This window comes from Falco cherrug, chromosome 4 (assembly GCF_023634085.1).
Source record: "Falco cherrug isolate bFalChe1 chromosome 4, bFalChe1.pri, whole genome shotgun sequence".
Classification (NCBI taxonomy): Eukaryota; Metazoa; Chordata; class Aves; order Falconiformes; family Falconidae; genus Falco; species Falco cherrug.
Genome location: NC_073700.1, coordinates 367,198 through 383,718, shown reverse-complemented (window position 1 = coordinate 383,718; position 16,521 = coordinate 367,198).

The window sequence follows — 16,521 nt, the reverse complement described above, 5'->3', positions numbered from 1 at the left end:
CCTTCTTCTTGAACAGACAGATATTACTTGGTTTCTTCCAGATAACGCTTCTAATTATTCTAATTAATGCTTCTATCTGTGACCACTTTTCTGGGATTTTGGAGGGTCATTTTTCACTTTAGTATTTTGTGGTGGAGGGACAGGAAGAATGAGATGTGGTCTGACCAAAGGACCACATTCTAGGAACTCTTTTATTCTAGCCCAGCTCTGAAACAGACTCTCACTGCATCCTGGACTAATCACCTAGCATCAAAGTCTTAACTTCTTCAGTTTTCTAAGACAGAGATCGCAGTGCTAATCCAACTACTTCGGAAGGGTATTGCACCAGGACTCATTCATGTTAAGCAGGATGACACTATAGCTTTGGCTTCTCCTGCTGATTTTGATAGGAAAAGTAGGTAGTTATATTTTGCACCTCTGTTTGCTTCCAGGAAGCTATTGCACTGCTGAGCAAAGATGAGCCTGCAGTCCCTGTACCTACTGTGTTGCTTTTATTAGGACTACGACATTAGAGCCTTGGTGACCAGACAAAAAATAGGACATGGCTGAAGTGGTTGCAAGGAAAGGAAGCATCACGGAGAAGATAATAGCAAAGCATAGATTCTAGTTTTCATGTGTCTCAAGCTACTGTTGTAACTACTGGGCCAGATTCCCAAGCACTCTGAAGTCTCTTTTTCTTAGGAATGCAGGAACAAGGATTGAATTCAAAGCTGGCTGTCAGTGGGAGAATATAAGTCACCAAGCCAGTGCTACTTTGGGTGTTTTGGTTTTTGGTGGTTTTTTTTTTTGACTGAAGTCATACCCAGTTTTATACTGAGGAAAGATGTGGGGTTTACACTTTGGATAGTTCACTGAATGGATATAAATAACATAAATTGTGCAAGTGCTGCTTGTATAAAATTGGAGAGACAACTCAAACTGCCCAAGGATAGTGAAGCACCACCACAGGGCAGCTGTGGGTGCCCCATCCCTGGCAGGGCTCAGGGCCAGGCTGGATGGGGCTGGGAGCAGCCTGGGCTGGTGGGGGCTGTCCCTGCCCGTGGCAGGGGGGTTGGAACTGGGTGATCTTTAAGGTCCCTTCCAATGATTCTACGAAGGGCCAGTTTGGTCTGTGTGCTTTCCTTAATTTCCTGTAGAAATTGCCAGTAAGGATACCAGATCAAAGAGAATTTTTGGATGTGAATTCTGATTATTGCAGACAATACATGGGGCACATAAAACTGTCATACAAAACCATCCCAACAGTACAGTTCTCATTAAATTGTTTGCAGGTGGATCTGATGAGAGTGGACAGAAACATCCAGGTGTTTTTACTGATCTCTTGAGATGGGGCAACCCACTTGTAAAGAAATTTATTTTACATGTATAGCAGTACTTATACTGGCTTTTAGTATTGCAGTTTCTCATACCACTTATCCAACATTTGCCTATTTCTTTTTGCTTCAAGTTACTACTTGAGATTTTATTGCAGCAGTCAGTTTGTGGACAGAGTACAGGGGCAGGCACTCAGGTATATTCAGGTTGGTTCTCACTAGAAAAGGGAACAGTGTCCTCGGCAGTGCCAAGAATGCACACAGAACTAACAGACTAATGCTCCTACAGTGCCAAGGAGAATAAAAGAAGGGCACATTTGCTAAGAAGAGAAACTCTAATAAATACTAAAGGGATAAGAGTATAGTCTAAGGTTAGGTCAGATCATTAGTAGTTGGGCGATGTGTATCCTATTAACAACTCAACATTTTATAACAGATACTATCATGTCAAAATTGTCAGCTGATTATAAATATTAGCTGCTTTTACATAAGAAAACTGCTGTCCAAAGCTAGTATGTTCAAGTCATCACTAAGTAAGTCCCAGTTAGAGCTAGTGACTGTAGAGGATTATGCTTAGACATAACTGTTCCTACTTTTGGGTCAGGAAGTGTGCTAGATGCTCTCTCAAGGTCTCTTCCAGTCTTACTTTCCAAGCCTTAGTAATGTCAATGACTTTACAATGAGAACTTCCTTGAGTTTCTACAGCAGTGAAGCTGGCATAATATTTACATTTCCCAGGGGTATAACAAGAAGCTAAATCAAGAAATATCATCAAACCTTGCTACTCAAATAATGTTCGAGCTCTGAATTTCACCAGCTTGGGCTAAAAATGAAAAAATTGCCAGTTCTTCAGTTTTGCCTTCTGGGTTCCAAAACTGTCACATTCATGTGGCTGCATGAGGACCCTAAGAACAAGGAAATTCCATTTTTCCTCCCAACAGAATCTCTAGATACTTCACAAATTACAATAAAAACTGCCACCACTGTTTGTGCATAAAAGAGATCTGTTGAGATCCCTGGAAGTGAGGTAGTGGAGTAAGTTATTGTATCCAACAGCTATCAAGGGACTGTGAGGGGTCTGACACATCAGACTTTCCTTCATAGTTAATCAAATGGTCTGAACACAGGCAGCTCTGTGAGCCTGTGGACGTGTTCTGGAGCACTCGCCCGCACAGGTTGAAGGCAGACTTTCTTAGGCCAGTTTTCCCCTGTGAGGGCAGCCAAAACTGGAGAGGTTTGAACCCCAAAGCTGAAGTATGTTACCCATCACAACAGCAGTTTTTAACCCTACCAGGAGAGGTGGTCCAAAAGAGGGGCATGAAAGCGGCACTCCAGCTGAGATCTTTCTCACATCATTCTTCCATGTACACGTGTTTTCTTCGGACTCCCAAATCCCAGGCTGCAGTCCGTATCCTCATGCAGCACTACAGGTTCCCCTCACTGCTGGCTGCCCAGCCTTGCCCCTTCGCCAGCTCCCAGAGGGCTGCCTCCGTGCAGGCATCTTCCTGTAGAAAGCCCTTGACAAAGAAGTACAAGAATTGCCAAAGAGCAGATCATTTCCCAGCAGTTCACGAGAGAGTGAGCAGTAACCTGTTAATTACTGTTGGAGTGGAATTTTGAGAGGGAAGTAGGAGAAAAGGAAACTGATTGACCTGAATTTGTAGACAGGGGCCAGCTGTTGTCTATGGGCAACATGCAGTTCACAAAGCTCTGGAGTGAGATGTCTTCATGCTTTGGGGACAACACCGTGAGCTTTGTACCTTAACCTCAGCCTGAGTCACATCCAGACAGACAATGCATACTGGCAGCTGGGCTTATTTCAGAATGAGAATCCCTGTCCAGCTTAAAGCAGATCTTTTCATTCATCTCCAGTGTTGCTCCTTAGACAAGTGCAGCAGAGCAGCGTATAGCCTGCTTTTGTCAGCCATGCAGAAATGCAGAATGGTGGAAGTACAGTTAATCGATAAAAACACCATAACAGAGAATATACAGAAAGATGTCATAACCCTTTTAGAGGGCATCTGTAACAAGTTTATTGTTGCAAGAAAGACCAATCTGTGAGAGAGAGAGACTGAGTAAAGTTGTAGGAGGATGGTGATGATGACTAAATAAACAAGCCACAAGCACGTGCAGTGGATGAAGGTGTCACTGGCTTTTCGTTATTGGTGTTCGGTAACACCAGTTGGGGTCAGGATCCCCTGAACTCACCTCTACAGGCTGTCCTTGCCCTGATGAGTTTACAAGATGAGAAGTCAGGTTCATTAAAAAATATGGACCTAATAAATTACCAGGTTCAAATAATTTGCATTCCAGCGGGGTAACGGAACTCCGAACTTGCTGGATGCCGACACAAAATTCTTCCTTTCTGCAGTATCAGTAATGGGCATAAGCCCCGTCTATTTATGCCATCTACAGTATAATATTTGCATTTCTTGAGTGGCACTGGAACTTTTTTTCATCATCAGGCCTTTTAAGAACACTTTTAATAGTTCTCCCTAATGGCTTCTGACTGTGCTAATAAGTATATTGTGTGCAATGTGGCATATTTTAGGGATGTAGTAGACAGTAGATGAGGGGAGCAGACCAGCCAGTGCGAGTGTAATGTTTCACGTTGCTAGCAATTTGTTCGTGTTAGAAGATATCTCATGTTAATGCAGCTTAAAAAAAAAGTTATCAACCATGTAAACATCACTTATTTACTTTAGCTTCAGTATTTGACAAAATTATGAGGACTGACGAATCATTGGGACCACGGTTTCAAACCAGGGTGGCAGCTTTCACTGAATACAAACGTTTCTGACTTACCCTCCTGTGAGAGGAGAGCTGAGCCCTGTGGAGCCTATTATAAAAGACAGTTTGATGGAATAGGCTGAAATAGCAAGATTTATAAATAAAAGAAGATCAAGAGAACTGTACATAAAATAACCCATACCAAACTAACCTAATTACTCTCTATGGTGAGGTCAGTAAGAGAGCTGATAAAATGAACGTGTATGACATTTCTCTCTGTTAGACATTTGAAAGCCATTCATAAAAATCTCATATCAAAGAGTATGACTCTTTGACTGCTCAGGCTGCATAAGAAGGTCCCACGTGTTGAAATGCAGATGAGCAATGAGGAGGTCATTCTTGGGGCCACCAGGTTCTTAGAGGGGTAGGTCGCTTGCAAAGACCCTCAGCCCAGTTTCCCAGCTCCCCGGTGACTAAGAGCAAGGCTGCATGCAGAGTAACAGTGGTTTCTATGACACATAGAAATGCTGTTAACTTCAAAGGACCTGCTAAACAATTCCTTCAAAAAGCACAAAATATGTTGGGGCAATGGGTTAGAAAATGGTTGATGGTAGGTAACGTGGGAAAATGTGAAGCGGAGCACTTGAAAATCCCAAGATCACACAGCTGGCAGTGTTTAGGGAAGACATGGAACGTTCTAGCACTCTCTGGGGCTTTGGAATCCTTGTTGGCAGGAACTAGAGCAGAGCAAGGAAAGAAAATGTATTTCTATAAATGTTCAGCCATGATGTTGTGAAGCCTAAGCTTAGCCTTGTATGCAACCTTTCATACTCACTTTAATGAAATAATTGAGCAAACTTGGACACAGACAGCAAAAGGGGCAATTCACCCTGGGTGGGAGTGTATGTACAAACACCCACGTGCCACTTGAGCCCATGACACCAGCCTTCCTCTTGCTGGTGACTTGTGCTGGCATATTCTACCTTGCAGCTGAGGGCAGAGGATAGGAATGTGCACACAATTCAGCTGACATGCAGGGATTTGTTCAGTCTCCATAACGTTTATTTTTGAGTAAGAGTGTGCATGGACAGCATTGAACAGGAATGTCTGCCTCCTGAACAGCTCCACGCTTCCAAAAGCCACAAACCTGGGTAGGATTTAGGCGCAGATCAGTCTCCCTGATATATCAGCATCTCTGTAGAGCTGCCAGCTGAGACTGGGACATAGACCTCCAGTTCATTTCCAGCTGGCTAAAAAATCCCCTCAGATGGAAATGGCTTTCATACCAAAATTAACCTGGGCTGGTTTCAGACCAATATCTTAAAGGCGTACAGATTTTCTACTACCCTTTGAATCATCCAGTCCCCCAACAGGGAACTTTAATGCCAGTGCAGCATCTGCTGTAGAATATTTATATTCAGAGCTTCCTGTGTGAAGCTCTGGATGGATGTGATTACTGAGTATGTTGGAAAAAGGACAGTTTACTGCCTGGCTTTTATTTCCAGCTATTTTGTATTTCTATGCAAGGAGCTTATATGCCATGTTGTAAACGGCTGGTTTTCTTGTATGATGTCTCTTTTTTTTCTCATTCTCTTAATGGGCTTCTCGCTAAAACTGACATTTCAGCAACATTCCCATTATTAGTTATGATGCCAGTAAATGGAGGTCTCAGTAGTGGGTGAAATTTAAATTGGGTTTGAACAGCATTCAAATAATTCAGTGCTTTACTTTCATTTGGTGGTTCAGTTTGCACAGTGTATGATTTAGTTATTCACATTTTAGTTACTGTGTTGATGTTGTTTAGTGAAGACCTTCTTTTGCCTGGGACCCGACTACAGCTCTCAGCCAGTCTAATGTTGTTTACTGTAGCTAGCATGAAACTAATGTTTTGTTCTCTGGGTTCCTGTTTGATGTTATAAGCCGAGTCACACTAGCTAGTGCAGGAATCATTTCCATTTTGCTTTATACTGCTCACATGAAAAACAGCTAGCAGTGGAAAAGGACATATTTCTGAACATAAACGTTAGGTATGCTTTGCTCTGTTGGGAGTTTGTATAGTACAGTGTCTTGCATAGGGCTTTACTTCTCATTCCAAAGAGCTATCCTAAACTGCAGCAACTGATTTGAAACAGGATATAAGAGACTAAGTAATCCAAATCTGTGTTGTGAAAGAAGTCTGCAAAGTTGACGCCTTTCCCTTGGACATCTTCAATCATCCTACAAAAGATCCTGACTGGGAAGAAGTTTTCATAACTGAGGCTTATATGAGTCTTGGTAAATATCTCCTAGTAAAGAATAAGCTTAGTACTAAATATTAGTCAGCATTGTCTAGAGGCACCAGAATTCTTAGCTTGTATTTCCAGATGTTGACATTAACTCTGTGCATTTATTTCTTCAGCTGTAAAATGAAGACATATATTATCATTATCCCAGGCCAGCCTGGGACGAGTTGTACTCAGAGGCTGGCTTTGCCAGACCCAATCAGCTCCCAGCAGTTCCACATCTGCCCTAGATGTGTGCCAGGGGTTTCATCCAAGCCCTGCACAGCTGAGCCAGCCGATGCAGTCATGATGACAGCTAGAAGCTCCAGTAGGCTCCATTCCTCTGACTGGTGACCTGAGTGCACGAGGAGCATAGCTTCTCCTCCTCGGGAGATGCCATTACAACACGATGCAGCGTCATCACATCACTTGGTGCTGTCATGACGTGATGACATCAGTTCATGACATCACGGAGCAGCACCTGTTTATCGTGATGGAGCAGTATCTCAGGAGAATGCCCAGTTTCCTCTTACATACACTGCATCCTTCTGTCGGGTTGGAGATTCACCTGAGTGTGGATGTTAGGTTATACCCTGGGGTGTACGTATGGGAAGCACAGAGTGAAAATAATTGACCCCAAATAATCTGGCCACCCACCTTGGCATTCAGTCCCACGTATCCACTTCTCTTATCTGAGCAGAAACTTGAAATAGAAAAATTAAGTACCGTGAGCCTGATTACTCTTCCTTTCATGTGCACACAAATCAGAATGACTTCCAGTGAATTCAGCAATAGGTAAAGCATCTGTCTGTGAGAGTAGGCTTGCACTCCTAAAATACTGAAAAGATAGGTTTTAACCTTTACATTAACACAAAGGATATCCCAAGCTATTAATAGGATGCATTTCATTTTTGCCCAATAGCCTAATTAAGAGCTAACTCATACTTGAGGAGAAAAGGAAGCAATTTGATTTACAGTATCTTATGTGATTAAATCACCAGGGAAGAGAAAGAAGAGTTTGAGATGGAAGGAGGGGAGTTTTAAAACATATAATTTGTGAAGAATGGATTTTCTTTCTTCTTACAACCCTTTTGCCTCTGTGTTCACAGCTTCAAAAGGATTCACTGACTTTTATTTATTTGCCTAAACTACTGATTTTTCATCTTGCAGGGTGGCTTCAAAATCCAATGTGAACTTTTTAAGGCACCTAATGATCCATCCTATTATCCCCCAGGACAATGCTAGTTCCAGTGATTTCATGGGGAACTGATTCGGAAAATACCCTTTTTCTCCCTTGAAGTCTCCCAGGCCCTCGAATCATGTTGATGTCTGGATACCTCCTTTCTTTGCAACAGTATGGTGGTAGCCATAGACAGCAAACAGGCCTGGGGTGAGGGTTGATTGGAGAAACAGATTCACACCGTATGTAGCCCAAACAACATACCTGCGGAACAGCTCAGTTTCTATGCCAAAGATGACACCTTATTGACAGGTAGTTTTAAGAGCAGTACAGATGCACAGGATTCCTTGCCCTTCTATCTCAGCACATAATACTGCCTTTTTTTTAAAAAGTCCTCCTTATTGATTTTCATTTTGCAATAAACATACTTAGAAACTTAGATAGACTTGAGAAACTGTAAGCGAATACTGACAGAAAGTGTCACGGGGCTTCTAAAATAGTGTTTACAGGTATTGTTGTTGAACTAATAAAGAGGCAATTCAGAATGTAATAAAGCATTGCCAACTTTGGTCATCAACTTCGGTCAGAAATTTCACATGCATGAATCTTCATGAGTGAATCGTGCCATGTGATAATACTGATGTTTTTCATCTGTTCATCTCAGTGCTTTAGAGGTGTCTAAACATTTTACTGACTGGAAAATTGTGGCACTATGTAACCAAGGGATTTGCCTAAGGAAACACAGATGATTTCTGCTATAATTAGTGCTAGAAATAAGGTCTCTTGATACTCTTAGCTTAACCATTAGACCTATTATCTCTTATAGCCTATTGTAGAGAAAGTATTGTGGCAGAATTGCTGCACCCTTTCTTCTTAAAACAATGCTGCCAGAGCCTAATCCCATTCTGTGCTTATTTGGAGCATCCCTTCCATTTCCTTCTTTACAGGATCCAGGACAGAATGGAAATAGAGATCCTGACTCTTTTTCAGATCCTACTTTTCTCCCCTCTATTGCACTACAAGCCAAAGGGAGCTTAGGCCAGTTTGAAGGCAAAAATATGTCAATCACACCGAAAACTCCACTCTGCTTTGCTGATCCCCAGGCAGGACAGGATATTGCTGTCCCATTGCAGGAATGATTTGGCTCGTAGCACAGGAAGAGGGTCTGAATTCTGCAAAATGATTGCCACCAGAACAGGAAACCCTACAGCCTCCACTAAACTAAGGATCTGGCAAACTTCAAGGACTGTACAAAACAAGCGGTTAGCTCTGCTGGGAAGTGGCTGGAGCTGTTTTGGCAAGGTGGGAAATATCAAGAAAGAAGATAATTAGCCGTCTAAAGGAAAGCAGTAAATGTGTTCTCACCTGAATGCTTATTTGTTGTTCCAAACTTTTTCATGGCTGTGACCTTTACTTTCATTGTTGGCACCATCACTTAATCTTGCCTGTGTCCAGCATGCAGGTACACTCATTGCTATGATGCACAGACTGCGTTGGGGCACAGTGGCGGGTGGGGGGAGCACTGTGGAGGGAAGGTGTGACTGGGCTGTGTTCCTTTTCCAGGATGTCACTTCTTGAGCACTTTGCCTGCAGCAATAGGGTGATACCCAGTGGAAGGTGGAACATATTTAGGGGGCAAGAGGAGTGGCTGGGATGCAGAATGTACTCACCGTTATGTGTCAGTAACCTGTATTTGGCTTTAGCTTTTTGTGTCCCTTTTATGCCCCCCTCACACTCACAGACATGGAAGGCCCCAACCCGCTGCTGTTCTCGCTGATCTTCTTGCTACACTTGACTCTTTAGCCCTGCCAAGCACTCACTACATTAAGCCTATGGGGCATGCATGAATCATGAGCTACCTTGGCCATAATTCAGGAAGCTGTGGCAGATGTCTGTCTTCTGGAAAAATGCCACAGCCACCCACAGCTCGTGGAAGAATTAACCTTGGGAGACGCATGCAACTGCACTAGTCATGTGCATCGCCTCTCCTCCAGCTGTAATAATGTCCAGTGTCTCCTTGGAAGGACACACCACCTGGGCAGCACCTCTTTGTGGGCTCTTTGGTTAGTCCACATCGCAAGGTGCTTCAAAGGTGATCTGACTGGTTTTCAGCGTTCTCCTGGGAATATTAACATGCAACATCATGACAATCCGTTGTTGCTGCCCGGCGAGCTGCACACACTGTGATTCACCACCCTTTGGCCTGAAAGTGGGGTGCCTCTTGAACACACCCTTCTCTCTTTGATTTTTCAGTGTTTGCTGTAGCTGCCTGCTTTTGCTTTAACACTAACCAGGATGAACAGGCCAGAGATATTTTTCTGTCATCTTGGAATAGTCTGATTGGTAGCACTGGGAAGATCAAAATGACACAAGAAGACAGAGACTCTTGCTTTAAAGGAGTATTTCAGATGCAGGAACAGAGAGAAGTGGAGAGATGTAGCGCTGGGGAGGAGAGAGAAAAAAAGACAGAGAATTTGGCTCGGTAGAGCCAGGGAGACTGAGGGAAAGATCCAGGGGATTTCAGGGAAGACAGCACTGTCACCTCATCTTCAGACTAAAGAGCTCAGTAGGGCAGGTAAGAAAAGCGAAGGAAAGGCGAGTAATGTGAGGGAGGATGCAGAGGGATAGGATACAGATGCAGAGGAAAAAAGAGGAAGAAAAAAGTCTCTTAAAATAGCAAAGTATTCACAAAGTTTAGTTTTTAGCATAAAATCAGGAGGATTACGGTTTTCACTTCTCCAGAATAAGTAGCACAATAGACTCAAATCCTTCAAATACTCGGTGTTTAGGGGCCAGGGTTTCTGCATGTGGCCAGAAAAAAGGCAACGGTCATATCAGAATATGTCAACGGTACTAAAATATGCACGGGGAGAAAGCAAGCAAGCTGGCTGGTGTATAGAGAACAGCTGTACAGAAACTGTCTTTGTACCACTGTAGAGAACCACCAGGATCTCTGTTTGGGAATGCAAAGAGTCTGCTTTGTAAACCCAGAAACAGAGGCATGTTCTGATTTAGGGCTACTGCAGTTCTGCCTTGATGCTTACCACTTCCACCTCGAGGGGAAAAAAACAAGTGCCAGAATGATTTAAGGACAGAATATCAACCCACACTGCTGCAGGCCTGCTTTCCACATTTTCTTGGTTTTATAGTTTTAGCTCTTGTTTCAAGAGAAGGCCTTCTGCATGTGTGTTATATCCCTTCCAAAATTCACACACAAAAGCAATGACTGAAATTCTTAAGACATTAGCAGAAATTTTCAGAAGCTTGTGAAACATAATTATCCCTTTTACCTCCCCCTCCATCAAAAAGGCAGCACTTTGTAGGGAAATTTTGCTTGTGTGACTTGATTTTGTTGTGTCACTTTTCTTCCGATCATTTGCATTCCAGCCAAATGCAGCAGGGGAAGGGCACTGGAGGCTACAAGGCACACACACCTCCTCAGGACTGCCAGACCTTCATTCAGCCCCTCCTGTGCTACAAAGATCTTGTTGGATGTAAGGAAAATCGCTTCATGTGCCCCACATCTGAGTTTCCTAACTGTAATGTGGCCATTACAATGTCTTGGTCTCTCGGAAGCGGTGGGAAGGTTAATCGGATGCTCAAAGGCCGTGATGTGGAGGTGATCGCCGGGTGAACAGGCAAGCAGAAGGCCTCACAGACCCCTTTCCATGGATGCCATTCAGACCCCTATCTGACAAACAAGTATCACATTCACAGCCCCAAGGGAGGACATGCAAATCCTCGTTTCTCCGTGGGTCTTTAAACCAATGTGGAAGTTTAAGACCAAGGCTGTACCATGACAGTAAGAGAATTTCGCTTTATAGGCAAAGAAGCACAAAGCAGCGCCAATGTCTTTATTTGAAAAACTCCCCGAGACATTTCTAAAACAGATTTTCTGTAAAATCTGTTGCATTCACAACTACAGAATGTTATAATCTGGCACAAAAGTTTTTATAGCTACTCAAATATAATAGAGGAATCCCAGGCTCAGGCCTATAAAACCTTTTACAGAAGAGTCCTACTTTACAGATTTCCTATATAATTCCTGCAAATCGGCAGCTATTTCTGTATCATTTGGGCATTTAACCATTATGCAGGAATGTTGGCAACGCTGTTCTGGATGCGGCAGTACCTATTTGATTCATGGATTATTATTTTTTTACCCTATAATTGAAACCTAATTAATATATTGTTTGGGGGGGGGGGAATCTGGAAACACATGGTTGAAGTTTAAATAAAGTCACATGTTTTGCTCCAGAGCAAAGTGCTTTTTTTTTTTTATAACATGCTTCTTTATTCTGTTTCCCAGCTATGTTGCAGTGCGCTTTTTGTTGTTTTGCAAACTGTAACATACAATGATGGTCATTACTATTCATAGATTCATAGAATTTAAGATTGTAAAGGATGATTAGATGATCTAATCCGACCTCCTGCTTAGCAAAGACCAGACATTTCATCCAGTTACCCCCATATTGAGCCCAGTAAGTTGTGTTTGATGAAATTGGATCTTCCGGAGAGACATCTACTCCTGGTGTGAGGAATTCAAAAGGCAAATAATTCCTGTATAGTCCTTCCAGTATTTAATCATCCTTACAGTCAGAAAACCCTAAGTTCTGCACCTTGTTTCTAATTTTAATTTTCTGGCTTTAAATTCCAGCCACTGGTTCTTGTAATATGTCTTTTTCCACTAGATTAAGAAGCCCTTCAAAAACCCCTGTGTTCTCATGATAAAGGTACTTATATGATCTAATCAAATCACCTTTTGGTCTTCTTCTGAATTTAATAATAAGAAAAATCTATTTGTTTTGTAGAAGCATTTATGAGCCCAAATCACAGAGCAAGGCCATGAGGAACTGACAGTTTTTAGGGCTCAGTTTTTAGGAAACCAGGGTTAATTTTTCCTCTGTCACAGATTTCTGGCGTGGCTGTGGGCAAGTCACTCAGCTCCTTTGTTTCTTGGGTGCTCACTTACAGGATGGGAATACCACAGGATATATTCCTCCACAGAGTATATATGTTAACAACTGTAAAGTGCTGGGGGAACAGAACTAGTTGCTGTGCTGAGCACAGTATAAACACTTAACAAGATGGCAATCCTAAATCATTGTCCAACTAAATGAAAAAAAATAATAATCTCCATGTTAGATATAGGTCAAGGTTGAATATTTCCTGTACTGAACTCTGAAACAAGTGCTGATTGCTGTTGTGAAGTAACCATGTTTTAAATCAAAGCAACAGTGAGGCATGACTACATTAGGTAACTGAGGGCAATGCTGTGTGACTCGATATGATGCTGACCTCAGCTGTTTCACCCCTACGTCATGCAGAAATATCATTTGGATCCCAAAGGTAAATGATTCAGTGGCAGGTGACTTGGACTTGAGCTAAACTGACTGACTGAATGCCCTCCCCCCCCCCCCTCCTTTTTTTTTTTTTTGCACACCGGATCTGAACTTTGAGCACAGGTACATATAAAAGCTGGAGAAAAATACTGTCTTCAGCTGTCCCAGCTTCCTCCAAAGCCATGTGGGTCTATACCCAATTTTACATACTGGCCCATCACCCCTTTGGCAGTGTGGCTAGGTCTTTACAGAGCTGTGAAAATTTACAGTCCTGGACAGGGCTTTGCAACTCTGTACTGAAAGAAAAAAAAAAATTGTAAAGTCAACAGGCAAATCCCAATTACACTTCCAGAGTATGCTTCCAGTCATGCCCAAGGCCTCCAAAAATGTGAATATCACCCAGAAAGATCTTGAGACTTGCCAGTTTGAGGTGGAGCATGTGTACTTCATTGAGTGCCTGGAAAATACATACAGTACCGAATGATAGTGTTGAAGGAACCAGTTCCAGTTGTGGACTCAGACCAAGCCTTTGCTTTGACATGACATCACTTTGGGCAAAGAACCTGTATGCTTCTTTAAATAGACACTCTATGGGCTCTGTAACGTAAGGCCAGCACAGCCCTGAAACATGCAGGTTAAATGCCCCTTGGAAACAGATAGTAAAGGATTTTGGAATATCTTTTGTCTCATTCCTGTGCTTTTTACCTTTCCCATCCATGGTGGCATTCTCAGGATGACTCTTCTCTCTTACAGGTTCTTTTTCACTCTGGCTTAAAAAATCTGCAAACATCCATGATGCTGTTTCGATTCTCCTTGTGCTCTTAAATACAATGTGGTTTTTCATGGCTTATGGTGAGTGCAACAGTTACTTATTACGTTTTTATCAATGTTAAAGTGCATTCTTTTCTCCTCCTGAAACACTAACATCTGGCATCAAGCAACCCTATGCATCATTAACTGAGGAACTCAGGTTTAAGAACCCCGAATAAGAACAAATCTCCATAGTCAGGATGTTTATTAGCTATTATAATTTGCTCAGTCTTAATTACCTCTTCCCCTTACTTGTTAATGGTATGTCAACAACATTTTCTAACCTCTCACTCAGCAACTGATTTGTCAAGACCATAGGTACACATTTCCTCCAGTTACAGGTACGTCTTTAGCCGGGGGGGGGGGGGGGGGGGGGAGACTGCACTAGCAATTACATGAGCACGGACCTGGACCAATTCCATGAAAGTGCTTCAGGTTTAAACAGATACATTTGTTCTGTTTACGCCGGACTACCATTCAGGTACCGAGCCAGATACCTGTGCCAATCTGCCTAAAATTGAAGCCAGTGTCCTGGCACACTGAGTCACCTTCATGGGGCATCCTGTGCAGAGCTGTGCTCCCCCCAGGCATGCTGGCATCTCCCCTGCAGCTCCCCAGCAGAAATACATAAGCAGCGGCATTTCACTGTGAGCTAAGAGGGGGAAAGGAGTAGCCTTGCTGTCTGATTCCTCTCAGTCACTTGGTCTGCACAATGTGCTTTGAGAGGGTGGTGATGACCCCCCTTGCTCACCAATATCCTGCATGAGAGCAGAACCAGGGGAAGGCTGAACCTGGTTTAACTGAAGGAGTAAGGGAAAGAAACATGTCCATGCAGCAGGTATTGACTGCAAAGGCTCACATTTTTCCTGTGAAATGATCAGTCAGGGGAGAGTTAAACCCACACCTTCTCTAGCATTCACCTGCATTTGCAAATAAATCAGTCATAAGAACAACCTAGACAGCCTCCTCCTACATGGCTTCTCCACTAAAAGACGTGGGAGAACGGCAGTGGTGCTGCCTGTTTTGCTGCAACCCTTTCAGTATTTCAGGTATTGTATAGAATCTCACAGGGTCCTGTATAGATTATGGTGCTTTCACTGCAACATTAGGCTGGTTCTCAGAGCTGAGAACCTACACTGACATACTACAGGCTTCTCTGAAGGCTATGGCTTGAAGTCCATGTTCAAGCCCATGTTTGTGTGCCTCGGCGGTGCTTGGTACTGCAGGTTAGACACCGTTTCAAACAGGCCACAGCGTAGCAGCCCCTGCTGCAGAAAATGGGAAGGGTAACGTATGTAGCAGTGCTGTCTTTCCTGTCATTCTCAACAGAATACCAGGTAGATGATGACTCCACTGATTTGCTTCCCTCCCTTTTAGGGCAGCGTTGATTTTGAAAATTGTTGGCGTAAGGTTTTATAATACAGAATTTTATGCAGGCTCTGGATGTTGCTCTCTCCTGTGCACAGCTTGGAAAATAAACTTGCAGCATTTTTAAGGGTGGTAGTAAAAGAGGCTCCCTGACAAATCTGTATGCATTTTCGCCCTGAGAAATGGGCTTTGGTCCTGAGGTGACAGGGTTAATTGAGCAGCACACAGGTGTGAATCAACACCTTTTCCTGCCATGTATCTTGGCTAATCCCATGATTTTTTCCCCTTTACATTCAAGACTGTTTCCAAATGGCTTGCTGCTAACCAGCCTATCCATGTAAGGGCTGCAGAGATCACAGCAACAAGTACCACACAGTCAAAATCATTTGAAATAACAAAGAAAAACAACCACACAAAACTAAACCAAAATGTTCATCTCAGCAGTGTGGGACTGTTCTTTAAAAACAGGGGCATATCAGGCCAGGCTTTGCTGTTAACAAACCCAAACAGCAACATTTGAAAGCAATTACTTGACATCTAGAGGTCTGCTGCTACTTACAAGACTACAAGGTCAAATTTTGCTCTGAAGGACACTGATATCTGGATTAAAACAAAACAATTGTAAGGATTCTGGAGAGACAAATCTCAAAGAAACAAATCACCTATGCCATCCTGAATGTGTTGGGTTACCCGTGCCTGCGATGGCGAGTTGCTCTGTACACACACACAGTTCAAGCAGACAGGCTGGAGCATCCAGCATTGGGGCTGCTGAATACATGCAATGCATTTGCAATTGTAGAGCAGCCAGCTGCTGGATGCCAAGCACTTGGAAAAGCAGCTGATAGCCATGGCAATACACATTTGTGTCCCAGGCTTTTCTTACAGGGCGGAGGATCAGATTGCATAATGCAGAAAAATCCTGTATTGTAAAGGATATCTGAACTGCAATGTTGCTTCGTACAGCCTGGATAGCCTGTTAGAGCAGCAACCTGAAATCTGGACCCTGTGGGCCCATATCTCGAGTTAAATTTTATCTGTTAGATGCTAACCCAGGTCCCCTGGGAAAGAAAGCATGGATGTAACAGGCAACAGAGTTTGTCTTTCAAGAGTTTGGAAAGCCAAATTCTACACATTGAAGAGTGTTTACTGTCTGCTTCTGACTCTGCCAGGAATGGACAAGCTGTTTATCCTGTTGTCGCTCTGTTTCCCATGTGTACGCTAGAGATTATCCACTTACCAGTGCTGAAACACACTTGGAGGTTGTAAATTGGGAACTTCTGTATGACAGGTCAGCAGCTGTGATTTTGACTGTAATAGCCCACGCAAACCTGGCTTAAACTATGTGCAGTAGGTGCAGCTGAAATACAGGGTGTGAAACCAGACCATGTCCTGGAGAGTGTGTGAAGGACAGTCATAGTCTGCCCATGGAGCAGGAACTAGAGAGGGAATAATGATGTATTTCTCAATGTTTTATTGAAGTATTAAGTTACTCCATCCATCTCTGTGTTGAACACATC